This window comes from Sebastes fasciatus, chromosome 7, assembly GCF_043250625.1.
Source record: "Sebastes fasciatus isolate fSebFas1 chromosome 7, fSebFas1.pri, whole genome shotgun sequence".
NCBI lineage: Eukaryota > Metazoa > Chordata > Actinopteri > Perciformes > Sebastidae > Sebastes > Sebastes fasciatus.
Genome location: NC_133801.1, coordinates 28,735,903 through 28,758,942, shown reverse-complemented (window position 1 = coordinate 28,758,942; position 23,040 = coordinate 28,735,903). Strand labels below are relative to the sequence as shown.

General features: G+C 39.9%; 1 protein-coding gene across 19 annotated transcripts in view; it reads left to right on the top strand.

The window, feature by feature from the left end:
• Window positions 1–23,040, top strand: part of LOC141770516 (uncharacterized) — a 458,180-nt gene that overhangs the window by 53,958 nt on the left and 381,182 nt on the right. The window lies entirely within an intron of this gene.

Genomic DNA, 23,040 nt, shown 5'->3' with positions numbered 1-23,040 from the left:
CGGGGAAAACCACAGCGCTGTTTGCTCCAAAACATAAAAATAGCTTACGTTAAAATACCATCCCCAATCCTCTTGAACGTGTTCCACACTGCTTTTAGGAACATAAACGTTAATTGTGCTCATTACAGGACCTGTAAATCTGCTAGTAAATACTTTCAGAGAGCCCCTTCGACACACCTACACTATCTGTGAGCTGGGAAACACATGTTTGAAATGTTAGGCTACATCAGATAATCTGATAATCTGGGTAAATTTTCATTTTTAAGATTATAATTAAGAAACTAAATATAAAATAAGTATTAAAATAACTTGTCTTATGCCTATTTTGCTCAAAGTTAGTGTGAAAACTAGAAAGGGAAAAAGGTTTGCCTATGCTGGATTGCAAATGTTTTAAGTAGGGCTGTCAGTCGATTAAAATGTTTTATCGCAATTAATCGTATGATTGTCCATAGTAATTTGCGATTAATCATAAATTTATCACACTTAACAGATATGCCCACTTTATGATAATCACTTGCTGTTTTTTCCATGCAGTATTAATGTGTTATTTTTGCCTATTCTAAAATGGTGTGTTTGAATATTTTTGCATACTGGGGTCCCTAAACAGTCTTTGAATTAAATAAACTTGGTATCACTGTAAAGCTGAGACTCCTGTGGATTCAATGAGTCCAACTGTATTCATGTGTGATGATGTTAGTCCCCATAGTAGCCATTCCATTGTAGTGAGACCACTTTTTTCAAATTTAACCTCACTACATAATAAATGACCTTTGGTGACCTCTAGGATAATCACAGCCTCATGAAACTTTACAGTCACAAACTAAAGAGCTAGAGCATTCAGAACTTGGATGGCTTTCCTAGCTAGATTGACAATAAGGGGGTTTCTGAGGAGTTTCCAGAACAGAAGTGCTCGCCATATAATCGCAGAAAAAGGCAATTCTTGCAGAAATCTCAAAATGTCAAAGTTCTTTTCTACCAAATCACAGCACGGCTTTTTTATATGGGGTTACTCAAGGTCTTGGTGTCTTAATGTGGTATTTTTGAGGGATTATTGATCATTTTTGTCAATTCTCGAGTGGAAAAAAATAGTTAAATTTAGCACCAAATCTGTTTAACAAATGGCATCAACCCAAAAATTCCTACAAAAACTTATGAGACATAATAGAGATGGAAAGAAGGAATGAGGTGGAAATCATGTCCTTCAATCATAATGTTCTAAACCCTTATACACTTTTACAATTATTTTTTAAATAATTCATTCATTCATTCATGTTTATGACTGATTTATGACATGAACAATTTGACACACAGGGCTGAGCAGCATGTCAAATTAATCTTCAGATTCCCAGCTTTCAGATGATGTACACCACTTCTATGTGAAATCTACTGTTGACCTGCTATCTCAACCTAAAGACCCCCTGTACCCCCTAAAAAAGACAAAAATGGGTCTATTGTGGGACTTTTAAGAGATCTCTAGCCCCAAAAAGTGTGAGAACTCCTGATTTAAGATATCACTTGAAATGTAAAAAAAATTTAAAGTGTCTGTTTTTGTGTAAAGGCTGCAAAGCTGCATGCACGGCAACCCCTTATACATTCTTAGTAGGATATCATGATGAAAAATATCTCTCCATGTTCCCTGAAATTCATATGCAGGTTCTGGCCTCCACAAATTGGCCACATGTGCTGGCTGACACCGGGACTACTGGAAAATGTCACAGGTGTCATAGGCGTTTTACTGTCACTGCTGTCAGGTCGGCTTTTCCATGACTTCCCAGAAATGCAATGGAAAGACTTTGCCATGAAAGAATGGAAAAAAACAGCTCCAGACCCTTTTCTGATGGTTGGTTGGTGGGTTGGAAATCACCGCATCGCTTAAAGAAATCCCTCATGTGCTCCAAATATTGGTCCTATTTGTCTGATATAAATTTAAACCCTGGTCTCAAAATGAATTACAGCCGTTGCAGACAATGGCTGCGGCGCACTAATGAGGGAAAAAGTGAAAGCATGCTTTTAATATCTCCAGCACGTGCCTAATGTCACAAATCTGTCATCCTAAGAGCCTCCTTTCAACACGTATGTGAACAGGTTGAATCACTCACAGCTTGTGCAAGTAAACACGTCACAGAATGTGAATGAAACGATGATGCTACAGAGTGAAAAAACAGGCCCTCGCTTTGTCATCTGCTTTGCCTGTGCTGGATAAGCTTTCCAGGCAGTACCTTTGAGATCTCTGGGAGGATTATTTGGGAAGATGAGACCATTGTTTGATGTCAGATTCATGTGTCAAGCAGAGATAGTGTCCTTAGCAACGGCGGAAAACAGTGGATCACAAATACGATTTTGAGAGCGGCGGAGCCAAGAACCTCATCCCAGTATTGTTACAAGAATAACACATTCTTGGAAATTACTTTGAATAGCTCAGTTGTGAGTCATTAATTTCATCCCTACTCCCCCCGAGCACTGGAAACCTCTGCTGATCAGAGAAAAATGCTAACAGGTTCCACTCTAGTGAAATAGGCTATTATGATTTCATTGTCTTTCTTTGGAAGCTTGTTGTGATGCCATTTACAGTAACTTTAATAAAAGCATTTACTGACATTCTTCTTCCAGTTTTCTCCAGAAAGGTGTAGGGATCATGAAGACCTTCTCCAGAGCAGAGGAAGTAAACATGACACCTTTTTTCTATATCCTTTTGACCTTCTGAGACCCACAATAGACCCATTTTTGTCTATTTTAGGGGGGTACAGGGGGTCTTTAGGGGGAGATAGCAGGTCAACAGTAGATGTCACATAGAAGTGGTGAACATCATCTGAAAGCTGGGAACCTGGAGATTTGAGATGCTGCTCAGCACTGTGTGACAAATTGTTCTAGTCATAAATCAGAAATGAACATTAATTAATGAATTAATGAATTAATTTAAATAAATTGTAAAAGTGTGTAAGGGCTTAGAACATTATGATGGAAGTAAATGATGGCCATCCCCATGCTCTATTATGTCTCATAAATTGTTGCAGCAAGTTTGGGATTGATGTCATTTAATACACAGATTTGGTGCTAAATTTAACCATTTTTTACCACAATAAAAATGATCCATAATCCCTCCAAAATACCACATTAAGACACCAAGCCATTGAGGAACACCATAGAAAAAGCCACACTGTGATTTGGAATCAAAAATTGCAGTTTTCCGCGATTGAATGGAGCACTTTTGTTCAGAAACCCTCTTATTGGCAATCTACCTAAGAAAGCCATCCATCCTCTGAATGCTCTAGGTCTCTAGTTTGTGGCTGTAAAGTTTCATGAGGCTGTGATTATCCTAGAGGTCACCACAGGTCATTTTATACAGTGAGGTCAAATTTAAAGAAATGGTGTCACTACAATGAAATGGCTACTATGGGGACTAACATCATCACACATGAATACAGTTGGGCTCATTGAACCCACAAGAGTCTCAGCTTTACAGTCATACCCAATTTATGTAATTCTGCATTTTCAATTACGTTTAGACTATTTAGGACCCCAGTAAGCAGAAATATTCAACACACCATTATAGAACAGGCAAAAATAATACAGTTATACTGCTTTCAAAAAACTACATGGTGTTTGCTCCAAACTTTATGTGATTATCATAAAGTGAGCATGTCTGTAAAGTGGAGACTCGTGTGTACCCATAGAACCTATTTTCATTCACATATCTTGAGGTCAGAGGTCAAGGGACCCCTTTGAAAATCAGCATGCCAGTTTTTCCACGACAAAGTTTAGCGTGTCTTTTCGCGTTATTTAGCCTCCTTCCCGACATGCTAGTATGACATGGTTGGTACCAATGGATTCCTTAGGCTTTGTAGTTTCATATGATACCAATATCTTCACTCTAACTTAGCCCGCAACAACCTCTGAAAGACAGAATAGCGGCCAGCCCGCCGGCAGTCTGTCAGAGTTTTTATGGGGTTTTAAAATGATTGCACTCTCCAAAGTAATTGCTGACATCTGCTAACATGGTGATATCTTTAAAACTGAACACCAATAGCTGAGGTGATAGATTGGGTTGGCCACGTATTTGTTGCAGGGTTTCTTGGGACTCGCCACTCAAAACGGCAGCTGAGACATTGAGCTCTCTTTCCCAGGATCCTCGAGCCCTGAACTCCGCCGATGGACTCAACTTTCACGGTAACTTTATGCTACTGTAACCCATAACCCATGATGTCACCAGGTCAACAAAACCGCAGTGTCACTGTATCTGCAACTCTTTTGACTAAGACCAATAGTGTTCATACTAATAATAATAGAATAAGAAATAGGAGATTTTTATTTCGACAATACACAAAAGTCTATGTCTTAGTAGACTATAACAGTTGTTTTTTCCCCCAAAAATGAAACAGACAAGAAAAATAATTTTGAGAGCTGGAAATCTTAGCAAGCCTGGCCAAGCAATCATTGAGTTACTGGTAGAGATCAGTGACCCTCCACAGACATAGCAGGGGCTTCATGTTACACAGCAGGAATATACGTCTCACTGCCACTTAAAGAGCATCCCTACAGGGCGATCTCTAATGCATTTCCAGGTGTGCTATGGGTTTGTACATTGTTGTTGTGGCAGCGAGGCTGCTGAAACAGGCTCTCTGTTTACACCAAGTAGTCCGATCACTGGGATGAGGCGGGATTTTAATGTTGTTTCCACACGAGCAGATGGCTTGAAAGGGCACGAAATGAAACAGTAAAACTTTCATACTTCTCTATAGCCGACAGCCTTTCCTCTTATATAACTTTATGTTATTTGCTACCTATACTTAAACCCTTGGAAACTTGCTTCTCCTCTCCTCTCCTTATATCACGATCCAGGATCAGATGAAAGTTTTAATTTTTCTATATATATTTGACTTTTATTTTAGGTCCTTGATTTAATTTTGTATCTGGAGACACAGCTCCTGGCAAACTAACAGAAATTACCGTCCTCTAGTTACTGAATTACTTATTCAAATGCTGAGCATCTCCAAAATTGTAATGTTTTTAGGAGGCAGTCGCCAGAAAGAGAAAATAAATGTCATTGCTTTTTTTTCTTTTGCATAGCAAAGATGTGACTAAATACATGAAATCCATGCTCACATGTGTAGACACATGCCAGCTATCTGCTGTGGCAAAAACATGTGATTCATACTCTCCAAAATACAGGATTACATTACCCACTTGTTTTTTAGTTGTCAAAATAAAAGTGCCTGTCCATTTTCATATGCTATCTATTAATACTTGTATTCTCAAAATTGCAACAGTGTTTTGTCAGTGCAGTGCTTTTACATTTATTGGGTGTGTTTTTGATGCAGAAAAAGGTAATGCCTGAACACAATGTTTTTATTGACTATGTTTCGATCCTGGTTGGATCTTCGTCAGGTCAAAGTGTTCGAAAAGGTGGAAACCCCACCCATATTTATACATAAAGCACACCAATAAGCAAACAAGCTCTATGATGGCAGGTGAAGTTCATCCAAAACACCAGCGTGATAAAAAACATCAACAAACAATTCACAATTTGATAAAGTACATAAAAACAGCAATACAAAAGCCACACTTCTACATATCTTACTTTTAAATATAAAACATCTTATTTATAAGCATTATGTCATCATCACATATATCGGAAAATCCATCACCTACATTCAAATATATTACATTTCATTAAGGTAGAGATTTAATTTAATACAGATTTAATACTACAGTACAACAATTGGGATTAAAACACCCAAGTTATCTACACCAAATACGGAAAAAAGACACACCTGTTTTTGTTTTAGAGAAAATGTTTGATCTTGATGTTTTTGATAGACCAATAATGTTCCCATATCTTATTACACTTGGCGTTCTTTCATTCATAAAAGCTCCATAACAATGATTTATTTTATGATTAACTGTTATCCTCCCTTAGTCATCTGTAATTGCCTTCTCAAGAACTAGTAATTATTAAGGGATCACTTACGGTAAGCGGAAAGTCACATCCCTCTTCCCGCTCTGTTCTTCCTGTTGAGTTTACAAGTTGAAATCTATTTTTGTAACATACAAAGATTCTCTTTTATATTCTAACGGTGAATTCACACCAGGCAGAAGTGAGGCGCAGCTTGCTGCAATAATGACATTTTTCTGCGGCCAGGAGGCGTGTTCATGTGTTTCAGGCACGAAGAAGTTCTTTGTAACAGGTCAACATGTCAAAGGGGTCACAGGATCTGTTTACTGATTGGCTGCCGGTATTCTCTGGCCATACTACTCGCTGAGCTCGGGAGCAGCAGCCGCAGCTTTTCAAAGACATTGCATGGTAGCTCGCCGCAGGCCGCTCTTCGCCACTGCTCTGGTGTGAATTTGGTGTAAGACCAACCCAGTTGCCAACAAATGTTGACATTGTACGTATCTGCAAACCACGGATACGTTGAAACTCGATGTTTCTGAACCAAAAACATTGATTCATATCAACATTTCTACATATCAACATTACAGTATAACCACTCGTGGCACTTTTGAAACTGCATTCTCAATTACGTTTAGGTTTAGGCAACAAAACCCCTTGGTTAGGTTTAGAAAGAGATCATGTTTTGTGATAAAATAAGTACTTTTGGTTTCACACAGGACACAAACACAGGTCTCCTGGGTGAAAGTCTCATGCCATCAGTCAACCCCCGACCTCTTCCCTATACGTGGACTTACACAGACTTTGATTAAACATATTTGTGATAGATCAAATACAAATGTGATCCAGGAAAAACTAAAATTTCCCTCGAAACGTTATTGACAAAGCAGTTTTATGGGAACGTCATTTTTAGTAGACCAGGCTGCTAAGACAGTTTTTCCCAAGGGCTAAATGAAGATGATTAAAGGGGTGAGAAACATGAAATCTTATCAATCATTTCTGTTTTATTGTTTCTGATTTAGATTTTTCTTTAAACTTGCCCTTTTCTTGTAAAATTGTGGCCATTTTACCCTTTTCTGAGCCTCTAAATCTCCTTTAAATGAAACAATCAGTGTTTGGCAGAACTATACTCACAACTCATGTCCACACAAAAGGAGAAACCTGTAAGTAGACACTGCTTCATTTTAAGGGGTCACAAGCTCCAAAAGTTGGGAACCACTGTGACATGAATATGTGTCACATCAGGACAAAAAAAAATAAAAAAATATTAATGCTGTAGGAAATGGCCTCTATAAGGTGGCCACACATTGCTCATATGTTTCAAGCCAGATTAAATTTGCTTAGTTTCTACAGACCTATTTTAACCTTCCTGTTAACTTCATTATATCATAAATATGGGTTTCTTTCATCTAACTGGCCCAAAATAACATGGATGAAAGTAATTCATAATTTCTAGGGGGATTTTATCATTAAAAAATTAGGTATAATTTCATGTAAATGAGGTTTATTGACCATAAATTACAAAAAGAAAAAAAGTGTAAAACTTGAGTTGGAAAGCAGTTAGCTAAAAAGCTGTAATTATGTGCTGCCATTGAAAATGTTTTATATTATAATATTTATAATATTCTAAATAAACTTTGACATATACCAGTCTGTGATAATCCATCAACATTATGTTCCTCTGATACTAACTATAGTCAAAATAATTAATCATTTCTGCTTTTTTTTACTCAAAATTAGGTGTAATTTCATGGAAATAATGTTTATTAACCATAAATTACAAAAAAAAGTGTAAACAAGGTGTAACACAGAATTGGGTGACCGTATGCTTTATAAATCATCAACCAGACCAAAAGTTGTACGGTCGACGGGAAGACAACAGGAGGGTTAAATAGACTGGGTGCTCTTTTTAAACAGCCAGTGATAAGAATAAAGGTTTATGGTGTTGAAAAAGTGCACATTTTATTAAGGGGACCAGGATAAATCAAGGCCAAGATCAGTTACCCCTATGCAGAATATCAACCATGTGGAAAATAGGCAGTCTTACACCTTATTACACAAACTAAAAAGAGCATTAATGGAAATGTGACCACTCAGAGTGCAGTGACTTCATGCACTACAGGCCTTTCATATATTGCAATGCCATTTAGTCTCTTGGGGCCTGGCAAAAATACTTTTAAATCCATCTCTAGTTAGGTCAACTGTCATCAGACTGTGTGGGTCACTGAAAGGCCATCTGCACCCAACAAGAGCTATTCAACTCTATTCTGTTGGCCAGGGTAATAGACCACCGGCCTGCTCCCCTCACTCCCACACCTTATAGCATACCACTCTGTTCAGGAGCATTAGCACTAATGGAATACACTGCTGGGGTACAGAGTACTGGGCCATAAAATGACTCTTTATAAATGTCAACGCTGTTTTTTAATGTAAGTGATACTGCAGAGCAGGTTAAGGTGGTTTTACTGGAAAAGGCTCCCCTTACACTGTAGATAACCATACTGTACCATACTGGGAAAATGAGGGTTGCTCTTATGCATCAATGCAAATGATCAGCCCAGGCGCACAGCAGTTCGTGAAATAGTCATGAATTTTAATGTATTGATTCGTGTGCATAGACATGAATTTCACATTTGTTTTCGCGATGGTCAGCATGAAATCAATTTGTATGTAATCCACGTAATTGTGAACTAGGAAGTATAAAGAGCGGCGAATGCAGTGTGGGGAAGAGGTCGGGGTGGATGGGTGGTTTCAACTGGACTTTCGCCCAGGAGACCGATGTTCATGTCCCGTATGAAACCACAAGTTAAAGTTGATTTATTTGTCACGTAACTTCCGTACTTCAGTTACTGTACAGCACTTCCAGAGTTACACATAGCTTCATAAAAACACATAACAACACATAGCTTCATAGCAACACATAGCTCTAGTAACACATAGCTTCATAAAAACACATAACAACACATAACTTCATAGCAACACATAGCTTCATAAAAACACACAACAACACATAGCTTCATAGCAACACATAGCTTCATAGCAACACATAGCTCTAGTAACACATAGCTTCATAAAAACACATAACAACACATAACTTCATAGCAACACATAGCTTCATAGCAACACATAGCTCTAGTAACACATAGCTTCATAAAAACACACAACAACACATAGCTTCATAGCAACACATAGCTCTAGTAACACATAGCTTCATAAAAACACTTAACAACACATAGCTTCATAAAAGCACATAACAACACATAGCTTCATAGCAGCACATAGCTTCATAAAAACACATAGCTTCATAGCAACACATAGCTTCATTTGAGATAATTCCAGGTTTCCAGGTCACGGGAGGAAAGAGGACGCGAGGTAGCATAAGTTAGCGTAATGAAAAGCACCCATGATACACACACAATCAAAGCACTGGCTCTGCTTGCTACTCTTCCAACAACTGCCTTTCAGGTTTTCGCGTCGGCCTCTGTAGCTCTCCGACACGCTTGGCACACGGGAGAGGCTTCGGTTTGTTGCAATCTCCTCACTTCACCGCTAGAAGCAGCCAGATCCTACACACTGGACCTTTAATAGACAAAATTGAGTGATCCTTATCATAATGTTTATTTCTGTTAGTGTTTATGTTAAAAATGGCCTTTATATCCTACCACCACCCTTAAAGCTGAAGTAGGTGAGATTGGAGCAAGTATGATTAAAAAAAAAGTTATTTTTATAAAACGGTTGCTATATCCTGACAGTAGTGCATGAAACAGGTAACCTGAAAAAAATCATGTGCGTCTGTGTCCTCCGATGTCCTGCGGTGGTCCTAACGGCATCTGCAAGATTTCAAATACCGGAGGAAAACAAGCAGTCAGAGCTGATCTGAGGTCTGCTGTCCAGCTGCCGTCTATGAGAGCTGGCTGTCAATCACTCGCGAACTCTCACCAAACGGTCAAACTAGGCAGCGCTGATCAAATATGAATCAATATTCTGTTACGTTAATGCCTATTTCTTGCCACAAATGTTTTCAGAATCATCTTGTAGTGTAAGGTTTAGCTGTAAAATGAGAAAGTTTGTGACGCCGGCCGCCATTGTGAAATCTGGTGAAGGAACGGCAAGTTCCGGTCACATGACCGGAGCACAGCCAATAGGAACGCTCTCTCTCTGAAATGACCTTTGATTGGTCAAAGTCTCTCGTCACGGGCTGGATTTTTTAAAGACTGAAAACAGAGCCATGAGGAGGTGCAGAAGTCTAGTTTTCTCTCAGAACACTTGAATTACAATATGCTGAAAGGTTATTATGGAATTTTTTCCCAATGATGCCAAAAATACACTGCCTACTGTCACTTAAAGTTGAACTAATGAAGCTTTTCGGGTGAGTGATGACACGTCTCAAACTCTACAGCTACCTTGATGTAATGTATCTGGATGAGTTGGATTAATCTACACACTGTAACAAATGATGCTGACATTCTCTAGCGTTTTTATTGTGAACTTCCATGGATAGACTTTCCTTAGATGATTATTACTTACTTATACACTCTAGTGAGAGACAGTGTAGAGTAGGCACACATACAAATAAACCCTAGTAAAGCTTTTGCCAAAGTTTACTCATGCCTGCAGAATCATTTTTGCCCATCCTTATGAGGAGAAGAATTAGCGTATGTCTGGTGACACTTTTGCAAATGAACTCCCGGAGTCGTCAAAACAGAGCGTCACTTCCAGTTCAGAGTTACTGAGCTGACTATGTGCAGGCTTCTGGAACAATAACTGACAGATAGTGACGTTATGCTGCAGTATGCAGCCAGTCCAGGCGTTACAGTGCTCTAATGTTGATGCTTTTCTCTGTGTGTGTGAACCTCCTCTATGTAGAGCGTGAAGTGAATAAGCAGGCAGGCAGGCAGACGATGGGCCCGTAACCTGGTGACGAGAGACCATATACGGCAGCAGTCTGAAGGAATGCACCGCAGCGAGGAGAGCCCCAAACACTCACACATGCCACACACACTTTTCCTCCAAAGTTGATACCACTACTCAGATGGATAGGTTTTCTTTTAAAGACCTAGTCCTGCTAACCTCACTATACAGTCTGACAGCAAGAACTTTACACCAATAACCCGAAGAGTCCTCGAGAGCCAGATGCCTCCTTAATAAATCAAGCTTACGTAAGCACCTAGGAGTGCTATTAGACAGCCTCATAAAGCATGTCTTACTCTACGATGCAAGAACATCACTGTAATGTTCCAGAGATATCTGACATTTAAGACGCCCCAAATTGCCAAACAGCTGCAGAACAAAGACAAGATGCAGCAGCAGTGCAGTGCGGTGTGTCGTCTGAAGCTCAAAATCGCCTCCAACACCGTGGCCATGCTGTCACTGTACTTTAAGAGTCAGTCTTGGCATTTATTACACCATTAATGTCTGTTTTCAAGTTTCTTGGCGGAGTTTTGGATTACACTAGACAATATTTCTATCAGCCTAAATGACAAAATGGAGCTGAAATGGAAAAGGGCACCCTATCCAAGCTAAGACGTCATATTTCCCTCATTTGTTCTAATGAAATGTGGCAGGTAGAGCGAACGGTAGGGCATCATCTCAATAAACAGGAAGTGCCAAAAAACAGCAGCAAATCTGTGCTCTGTACAAAGAAAAGTGGACGACTGGATACTTAACTACCTGGCTCGTAAATAGGCATGCTGTTATTATTTTTCTGATATCGAAAGACAGCCACCTCTCAGCAACTAACTTGGTGAGTGCAATATTATAACTTATAATAGAAATGAAAGCTATGCAGCTATGAAAATGAGATGTAAGTTCTAATTAACAAGAATTATGATTCCCAGATAACGTATCTTAGGGCGCTTTCACAAATTAGAGTGACATTGATACTTTTGGTTCGTTTTCTATTTAGTCTGGTTCGGTTTCATAGTGCACAAATTAAAGCGGACCAAATAAAAAAATTTGCTGACGGACATCTTTATCGTCTCAAGAGCTGCCACTTGTATGAAGGGGATCGCGGACTTTGATATATTGCTGGCAACGTTTTTTTCACTTTGACTCGGCACTGATCTACTGTGCACACGAATCCCTTCTCCTCCGGTTTATTTCAAATGACTTTATAAACGGCACTATTTTTGCAGACTTTATTTAGAATATTCTTTATGTTCTGTTCTGCCCAGATGTCAAACAAACATCGGACTTCTTTAGACGTCTAGGTCAGTCCTCTCCCACTCATGTTAACCTCTCCTTTACCTGGATCCATCTCAACAAATGTTTGCACAGGCAGCCTGCGTTTTGGTTCGCTTCCTTCAATCCATATTCTTTCCGAAATAACGTCCCATGGTAGTCCACTGGAAGGGGCGGGACTTCCCCACTTTCCTATTTCCTCTACTTGCTCGGACCACCCCCATCTTCGAACTAGGCCTTCATTTTGATCTCAACTACACTGTAAAGTTTTGTGACTGTATCTTGCACGGTCTCGCTGACAAAATCTGTCCACAGACAGACAGACAAAAATATAAACACCTGGCAAAGTACTCAAAACTGCCTCTGTGGTAGTTCCTGCTACAGTAGGTTTCTCCAGGACCACAATTCCCCATGATGACACACACACACACAGACTCACAAGGTGAAAACAATACCAAAGTCACTGTCGCAGTTGGTAAATATTGTAGTTGTCATGTGCATAGGCTAGTGTAGAAGTGATTTAAAAAAGACTGTCATTGAATCCAATTAGTTTTTTTCCAGAAACGTTCAATATCAGCGTTCCTGTCTTGCTTTTTGGATGGATTTTGTAATTTGCGTCTCTGTAGGCAGCAGTCTTTCCCTATGAGCTGTCATTACTGCTCACGCAAACTACCTCCTCTGTTTATTCCAAACAGAAGCATACAGTATGACTAAACAACTTTCTTCATGCAAAGACAATATGGCTTGCATTTGCAACAGTCAATGCAAAAGCTTTCAATTACTGTTGAGTCACAGTAAGTTTTATGTCAAAATGTTTTGACTCACTCGAAAAATCTATTTCAGAAACTGTTTCCAAACTTTATCTGGCCACCTGTCTATCCTTAGGCCTGGGGCACATTTTTCAACAATATCAGCAAGCCGTCCAGTCAGTTACATAACAAAATCAACCTTTAATACATGTCTTGGTCACTGTACAGCATGGTTGCAAACGTGACTTCCTATTCAAGCCTTGGGAAGGTGGCCTCCTGCCCTGAGACTCATATGATTTCTATAAAAAGAAAGCGGCCTCACGTACAGAAGCCAGAGCCGTCAAAGCAGAGGTCCTGCTGTGTGATTCAGTGGCTGCTGCCTGCAGGCACGCCACATAGTTCTGCTTGAACTTATGTGACAGAGATTTATTGTTTTAAAAGAATCAATTTGAAGCCGCTCAGCATGGACCCGTTGTTGTAATTGACCCATACGGTCAGGCTGTTCAGACTTTGTGCGGCTGTCGGGTTTGACTGTTGTTGTTTCAGGAAAGTATAGTTCCATGTGTTTCAGTACTTTTATATATACAAGTCTTTGCAGACAGGAGCAGTTAGTCTGCAGCCTTCGCCCTGCAGAGTTCAGTCCCAGCAGAAGATTTGTGTCATTGGATGATTGCAGCGGTTGTGATTAAAGAACAGCCTGTTCTGGGTACCCTGTAGCTCTCATACTGACCATTGTTTTTCCATTCACTCTGTCTTTTGTTTCCACTCATTTCACTTTATTTAATTTCTGCTCATCAGTGAACTGTACAGAAATGCCAAGATATGAACTGTAAATATTGGCCAAAGTATTCTGTTTCAGTTTACTTTCTTTGAAATGAGCAATAGAAATGATATAAATAAATTTCATCTCTGCTGCAGTGTTACCGGTAGCTTTTCAAAGCTGCATGAGGCAACAATAAATATCTTTTTTGGGCACTTGGGGGCAGCGGAACTAGTTGTAACCACAACTTTGACATATTATCTCCTTATAAAGCTGATAAGGTGATATTATATGATATTAGGGATGCTAATTTAGATTTTTTTGTCTAACTGATAACCGACCCTTGTTAACCAATTACGGTTAACTTAGCGAGTTTCCGACAGACCGTGTGTGTGTTGCGGCGGTATAGTGTGGGGTTGTCGGTGGTGTTATAGCTGTGAACGTAGCTGTAGCCATGTGTGTACAGTTTATTTGTCGGTGAATAAATGCTAAAACTCCTCAGACCCGAGCCAACTTCCTGTATCTTGCAACGCTGGCCCAGACTCTCTTAAGGTGGGCTGTTGAGGTGGACCAGCTATTCTCCTTTAAGTGACAAGCCGCTCCTCTGAGTTTTGCTCAGCTTTTTAATTATTTTTTTTATTTCTTTTAACCGTTTAACCGATAGCATTAATCAGTTAAATTTCTTAATGTCGTTTAAGGGTTAAACGGTTAATTATTGACTCCCTAGTTTGCAAGCAGTCACTTAATGTCTGTACAATGTTTTGGGCCAATCAGTTGAGTAGACATGAAGATATTTCACTGCATAAGTGAAACATTTTACCTGTTGGTGGCACTAGTTGAAAAGTCAGAGGATCACTAAAGTCTATAGGATTCATCCTCTGGGCACCATGAATATCTATACCTAATTTAACGGCAATCCCACCTACAGCTGTCAAGACATTTCACTTAGAGTCAAAAATGTCAAACGACGCTAGAGGAAAAGATAGGGGATCACCAAAATCAGTAAGATTCATCCTCTGGGAACTATGAATGGCTGTACAAAATGTCATGGCATTACATCCAGAAGTTATTTCAGTCTGGACCAAACTGGCGGACTGACCAACAAAACCAACAATGCCATCCATACAGCCACACTGCTAGCTAGCATGGCTAAGAAAAGCGAGCGTTAATTGCAAGTCTGTGAAAGGACGCAAACTCAAGACTTCCGCCTGAAAGTCAGACGTGTTGCACGCTTCCTCTCTGCTTTGCCACATACAGTAAATGGCACACTGCTTCCTGTATGGCAATGACCGTAAATCATGAGGTTCGTAATTATTAAATAGGAACATAATTCCCGGGCATTCTCGGCTAAAAGACGGCATCGCAGAACCGACACGCTGCTTGATTGATGGGAGGTGCAGTAGAAAAAACATCAGTAATGACCTAATTGCAGACACATTGGTCAAAAAAACTGAGAAATTATTTAAAATGGCAGAGGTATGTGTCTGGAACATCATGATCAGACACATTGCACGGACGAGGAGCAATAAGAGGAGTTCTGCTGGGAAAAGCACGACCTTAGTTTTAATTAGGCACATGATCCTCAGAGAATATATTGTTTGGCGTTTCTGTCAATGTCATTCTGACGTTTGAGGTGCAGAAATTGAAATGATGCAAGGTCCCGTCTAATGACAATTATATAACGCAAGCTTTGGTTTGGCTGGTGTAATGTTAATGTGGGCTAGGGGACAATTTGAACAATCAGATAGCTCTCCTAGCAGTGATCACATGGGCCTCCAGTGCTCTCCAGTGCTTTTAACACCATACAGCCTGATGTTAGGAGACAAGCTCAGGGCCATGGAGGTGAACACTCCACTTTTATCCTGGATAACTTATTACCTGACCAGCATGCCGCAGTCTGGGTTTCCACCAAAAGTTCCCAGGACTTTTAGTCCCTGGAGCTACTTTTCAAGGAATTAAAAGGTTCCTTCAGCCCACTGTTGTGTGTGTTTCCACCATGGTTTAAAGACCTGCGAAGATTAGGCAAATTATTCAGCTGACATATGAAAAAGCAACATGACGTGAGACGAGGGCTGCTGGTGGTCACAGCAGTAAACACCCTTGCAGCCTGCAGTTCAGTGTGTCCGCCTGTTTACTCTAAAAACATGCTGGAAAAAGAATGTTGATGTACGAAGCCCCCCTAGATGATGTACTTCTGTAAAGTTGGAAAGATATTGTCAGATTCAAACTTCCTGGATCAATAACTCATAACAGAAACATTGTTAAACCACAAACAATGGCTCTGTCTAACCGTAGTAAGGTAGACAACGAGCTACAACCTCATTTTAATCAAAACGACTCGTCCTCCTATAGCTGGACACATAACATTGGTCTCTATGTGCAGCCGGCTGTAAGACGAGTGGTCAGGGACCGTCTACAAAGTGCAATGCCGAAGAGAGAAAAATATTCAATAACTTCAGTATTATACAGTGTAGTACCACCAAAATTACTTCACACATCAATGATCTCCTCATAGTTGTACTACAACACTTAGTTTGGAAAAATATGCTGTTGCATAATTTTGGTGAATTTCTAATGCGAAAAAAAATATTTTCAGCTGAAATGCGTTCCTGTGTTTACCCAAAATAAACTAAAAAATACTCTTTATCTATTATCATAAAGTGGGCATGTCTGTAAAGGGGAGACTCGTGGGTACCCATAGATCCCATTTTCATTCACATATCTTGAGGTCAGAGGTCAAGGGACCCCTTTTGAAAATGACATGCCAGTTTTTCCTAGCCAAAGTGTAAGTTTGGAGCGTTATTTAGCCTCCTTCTCAACAAGCTAGTATGACATGGTTGAGCCCGCTACAACCTAAAAATCGCAGGTTGCGTTAATGCGTTAAAGAAATTAGTGACATTTAAATTAACTTGCGTTATCGCATTAACTTTGACAGTCCTAGTCTTCAGCCACCAAGGTGTTCCACCAAGCGGCACAGGAGGTCATTCCTGCCGGGATCCATAAAACTGTTTAACTTATCCCTGCTTTAACTTTTGAACTTCTAAATCCTCGGTTATAGGCTATACTCCCAAACAAACGCGTATATGCGTGGACACCATGGACACATATAGTTCTGTTTATCCTGTCAGCTTGGAGGATGCGTTCCACACATGTGCAGTAGATTGCTACGCTACCACTTGTGGCGGCGGACAAGTCTGCGCAGTCCCAACAAAAAGGCGGTATGTAAAACTTCGGCTTAAGTTATAATTACAAACTTTCTTCACGGCAATTTGCACATTAACTTAAAAGGCCATACTTTATAATGTTAATGTTAGTAATTTTTTTTAATTCTTTGCATCCGAGTACTGCTGCTGTGACATGCGAATTACCCTCCGGGGACGGATAATCCAGCGGCACAACAATAATTGGATGTCGGAAACAGCGAAGTGTGTGGTTACCAGTCCTTAAAAAGCCATAAATGCAAGGCGGAGCAGCAGGGCAAGATATGAGCTGTTGGTTAATTGCTACAGGCCCTCTGGACTGCCCCCACATGTTTACCTCCTCTTCCCTCATCCACGCGCTGCGGGACATCACGTGATTCCAAGGAATTTACACTGGAATGAAGGCTGGATGTTCCATGTCTGGCTAAAATGAGGCTTTTCCAACCCTAGAGAGCAGATTCAATTCTGAGCTGTAGTGGAAAGAATCAAACAGCAAATAAAGGTCTGAGAAGCTCATTAGGATGGAAATTGACATAATACTAGAGGTGGGTGAATAGATTTCCCTTATTGCTTCTATTAGCAGATATTTGGTACAGTAGAGCTACTGGTGGACAGACGTGCTGAGCTGAGGGAAAAGGGAGAAATCAGCTCGGTCAATACTTTTCAGACGCCTGTCATCGCTGTCCCTGAATCTTGGAAAATAACGGAACAAATGTATTCACTTTTTACATAACTGCAAGACGTCAGCCACAAGAATGGCCAGTAACATTACCGGAGGTCCTGGGGTCACTTCTTGAAATACAGACTTTGAATGTCTAACTATTATTTTCTGTGGCTACAAAAAAAGCCTAATGAATCTGGCAAGGATGTGATTTGTGGAATATTCCATTGAATCCAACCCCTTCCATTGATTGGGAATGTATGACACGTGTATTAGTCATGCAGTGTGTTTTATTTTTCCTGGCAGCGAGGCTCACCGCAGCATTATCACTCTCCTCACAAACTGCTGTATCCAGTTTGTCTAAAATCCCCCTACGGCCGCGCACGTCCAACAGATAAGCCCAAAATGTAAACAAGTCATAAATGCATCTGCAAACACATTTTTGGCTCCGCAGTAAAAGTTTACAAGGAAAAAAGTAAGAGCCCAGCGTTACGCAACCGGGTTGTAATGGAGGCAGTGCATGCAGGGTGAGTTCCACGAGTGCATGACTTCCATCACCCAGTAATTCATATTCATCCACCTGTCTTTTCCCAAACAGATAAACTGTAGCTTTGTTTTCGCTTTTATAATAAGTGATTAGCTTGCAGCTTGTTGAAAACATCCTGCAGAGTTCTTTATCAACAATACATGGAAAAGATGACAGGGGCTCTAGGAATATTCTATTTTGTATTACATTACATTTCTATGAAAACAAATTCTGTTCTCTGAATTCTAAGAAATTGGCTTCATCTTTGAAAACACAAGTCGGGCTAGATAATTTTCTACGATGGGTTGACAGTCTATACCAGAGGCCAAAACCAACAAACATGTGACTCCGTAAAATGGAATAGATCAGCTTCATTTTACCTATCATCAACCCCAATAACACATCCACATCCACCAGTTTCTGTCTTCTTCAACCAAGATTTCCAGTAATATTTATATTTAAAAAAAGTTAATTACGGAACACAGATTTATACCAAACCATGACATGTTAATCATCTAAAGATTCCTTCATAGTTCTTTGTGAGATAAAGGTCGCTTTAAAAAAGCTAAAGAGGTGGAGGAATGTTGAAACCTCATCTGTGACGATGGTTAATCCAAAGTATTCCAAAGTAATTTATATTTATAGAGCGTCAAATCAAAAGCTCCCATGAGCAGCACTTGGTGCGACAGTGGCAAGAAAAAAAAAAATCCCCTTAACGGGTAGAAACCTTTGGCAGAACCCGGCTCTGTGTGGGTGGCCATCTGCCTCCACCGGTTAGGTTGAGGAATTTTAAGACCAATTAATACCGAGAAGCTCCTCTCCAATCTTCAGACGGGATGAGCTGGATCACCAAATTTTCAAAACCAAATATCTGATTGGAAATATTGGACAGGTTTACACAGGTGTAAAAATAGAGGAAATCCTCTTTTATCCACATTTCACACATTCTTGATTTTGCCACATGTCTTGTCCACTGACAGTACGTCCGTATTGGAAACAATGGAGGCAGTGTGCTTTCAGAGGAGGGAAGAGCGCAACTGAAATCTGGACGGATACGACTACTTACTAGATAAGATCATCGATATTTGACAATTTTGCAAATCCAGATTACTTTCATACCTCTGTCACACCGATAACCAGGGTCGGACCAAGCCTTTTCTGTTCTTAACAAATTCTAAATGGTATGCACATGTCTTCAGCCACACAGGGAGTGATGCCTTCTATGTTTACGGAGACAATAATTGTGTTTTTTTCTGTTATAAATGAAAGAAAAACAGTAGTTAGCTCTGGCAGCCGTTGTCATCAAATCAGACGAAGAAAGAACTCAAATTTCATTAACAAAAACACAGATGAAGAAGAAGCACATGAATGGCTCCGAGGCTGTTTGCGGTAAAAGATATTTGGTGCTGTCGATGCTTTTTGTTTTCCTTGAGAGACAGCGGTGCCGTTATCCTCGACTGCGGTGGACCGCTGAGGTTGTTATGTCTTACTGTGCAAAGTTCGAAAGTTCTAAAAACTCATTTTTAATTTTACAGGTAATGCTACGTTAAAACAAGCGATTCTTCTGTGCATCTCTGAAAGAGTGGTGTACTAATGGCTAACTGGTGTGCAGATAGACGTCTGAAACACTGTCAGCACAACACAACGTACGATTCTTTGAAGACAAACTAGGAACAACAGAACAACAGAAACAAGAGAGCAGTCGACCACTGAGTTATGTAACTAAAGTCCTATTTGCACGGGACTAGTATTACCTGGAGGTCTCTTGTAATTTGTAATAACTGCAGATGTCTTCTGTGATCTTAATCCCGTGCGGTTCGCCATGTTTGTAATTTTTCAAGTAAAAATTTCACCACAATTACCTACCATATTTCGGTCATGTGATCATTGTCCCGTGCGAATCGGCATCTCGTGATGTGGGGTTGTATTTTTTGTTTTCTTGGTGCCTTTTTTCTGCCTCTTTTCCAGTCAAGAAAGCAGACGCTCTGTTAGCAATCATAAATGAAAGTTTTGACAGCATTTTGGGTTCAGATTCAGGAGGCTCATCTCACTTCACAGCATGGAGACCCATTTGTACAGGCACCGGAGCAAGAGGTCTCTGTGAATATATGAACATAAATAGGCCTATATAACATAAAAATAAGTATAATATTAAATGCGGATATTATATAGTATATATAATATTTTTAATATAAGTGGATGTCATATAATGTCAGTAAATTACATGGGGGTAATTTCTAAATCACGAAGTCCAAATATGCGTCTCAATTGGGGTTTTTACGGCAGTTTGCAACCCACGGTGTCTCGCCTGTTTGTGGACAGCTCTATGCGTTTTACACAAACCAACCAGCCAACAGTTTGCAGCAACACGTTTTCATCCCAACTCATCATGTACTAACGCTGATAAGTAAGAGCTGATCTGAGGTCTGCCGTCCATCTGCTGTCTATGAGAGCTGGCTGTCAATCACTTGAGAACTCCGATCAAACGGTCAAACTAGGCAGCGCTGATCAAATATTAATCAATATTCTGTTACTTTAATGCCCATTTCTCTCCTCAAATGTTTTCAGAAACATCTTGTAGTGTACTGTTTAGCTGTAAAAAGGAGAAAGTTTGGGACGCGGCAACCATTATGAAATCTGTTGAAGGCACAACAAGTTACGGTCACATGACCGGAGCGCAGCCAATAGGAACGCTCTCTCTCTGAAATGACCTGTGATTGGTCAAAGTTTCCCGTCATGGGCTGGATTTTTTAAAGCCTGAAAACAGAGCCATGAGGAGGTGCAGAGGTCTAGTTATCTCTCAGAACACTTGAATTACAATATGCTGGAAGGTTATTATGACATTTTTGCCCAATGATGCCAAAAATATACTGCCTACTGCAGCTTTAAACAAAAACACTTGCTTAGGTTCAGGCAACAAAACCACTTAGTTAAGTTTAGGAAAAAAACAACATGGTTGGGCTTCAAACTGCTACGTTTGTACGGTGGAAATAACACTGAACATTGTGAACACGGGACATGAACGAACAGCTGATTGTAACGTGAAAGTGAAAGTGAAAGCACGGGACGCCTTGCGTTAGACCTACGGAAGACTCGGCTATCAACAGATTTTTGGATACGTACAAATATCGCAACGACCTTTTCAAGAAGGTGATTGAAGCAATGAAAGAAGGAGGCTGTGTTTGCATGGTCGAGTATGCACGGCTGCATGTAAACGGTAATATTAATTTTAATGAGCCATGTAAACAGCTTAGTAGGAATAGTGTCTTTTTCGGAATAGGGCAAGAAACGGAATATTTTGTGCATGTATATAATGGAAGAGCTGTGCATGATGACATATCACCAATCAGACTGCAGTGTTGTTTCCTTATATGTTGATAGCTACAAATCTAACCCAACAAAGGCTCAGTGTTGACCTGAGCTTTTACCAAAACTTTGCATTCAACAGAGCACGAGTGCAGTTCAGACTGCTCATCGTGTGCTGGGGGCTTAAAAAGGATGACAACAATCTCTGAGCCAAAACATTAGTGTTGGCCTTCCAAGATGACAAACACTCCAAGAAGAGAAATAATTCTGAGGATGTGACTCCTTTCTACACTCTGTGCTCTGCGTGCGACTTCATGTTGGGCCGGTGCCTGCGTGGAGTGCAGAACTTTAAAACATTGAATGCTCGTAAGCATAACAAAGGTGTTTTGACCGCTTTAACTCCTGACACATCCCCAGAACATCTGGGAGAGCGCTGGTTGATCCAAACTCCAGCAAAAAAAATTCAAATTTATGGATTTTAGGATGTCCTGGTAGTTCAGGGGTCAAAGATGTTGACCATGCGATATACTTGCAAACATGCAAGTTTGGAATATACCCACTTCAGTTCAGTTGTGTAACTCTAGCTGTAACTGAAGCTCCATATTAGCTTTAGAAAGCAATTTTGCACTGAACTAGGACTGAGGACTTTGCCCCAGAACTCTCAGGGCCCTGAAAGCTCCAAAATTACTGTCTTGAATCAAATTGCCAAATGGCAAATCTTGCTCCCAGCTAGAAAACTAGAAACTAGAAAACCTAAGGAATCCATTGATACCAACCATGTCTCACTAGCTTGTTGTGAAAGAGGCTAAATAACGCTCCAAAGTTACGCAAAAGTTTGTCGAGGAAAAACTGTCATGGCCATTTTCAAAGGGGTCCCTTGACCTCTGACCTCAAGATATGTGAATGTAAATGGGTTCTATGGGTACCCACGAGTCTCCCCTTTACAGACATGCCCACTTTATGATAATCCCATGCAGTTTGGGGCAAGTCATAGTCAAGTCAGCACACTGACACACTGACAACTGTTGTTGCCTGTTGGACTGCAGTTTGCCGTGTTATGATTTGAGCATATTTTCTATGCTAAATGCAGTACCTGTGAGGGTTTCTGGACAATATGTGTCATTGTTTTTTGTTGTTAATTGAGTTCCAATAATACATATATACATATATTTGCAGAAAAGCAAAAGTCTTTACCTTTAAAGTACATTTTAACAGAAAAAAGGGTGATTAATTTGGGATTAAATATTTTAATTGATTGACAGCCCTAATATATATTCTATTTACATGAGCAAGATAAATATGATATAGTTTGTGAGTAAAATGTCTGCAGTAAAATGTAGATTTAAAAAGTTATAATAGTTGCAAGCAGCAACTATAAAAAACAGCCTTTGCTTTGTGATGATGTAGAGGTTTAGTAAAGTCATGTGTGTGCAAATTAACTTAACAGAAAAAACAACTTCAGACAAGTTTTAGACTTATTCCGACATAGGTTTTTTTTTTTTTATTTACATTTTTATACTTTTACAAAAACGACTCTTTTTTAATAACAGGACTGCAAAGCCAGAACACTAGCAAAGATTCAGAACAACCATAAACTCTAAAATACAGAGTGGTCTTGTCAGTTTTTAACAGCCAACTGTGGAATATGATCCAGTTAAAACACTCAACACCACAAACGTCAGTTCTCCCTATACAATGTGCAGGTTGCATTACTATCTGGGATGTTTTTTGTACAGTTTCTCCAAACTACAGTTTAAATACAGTATCA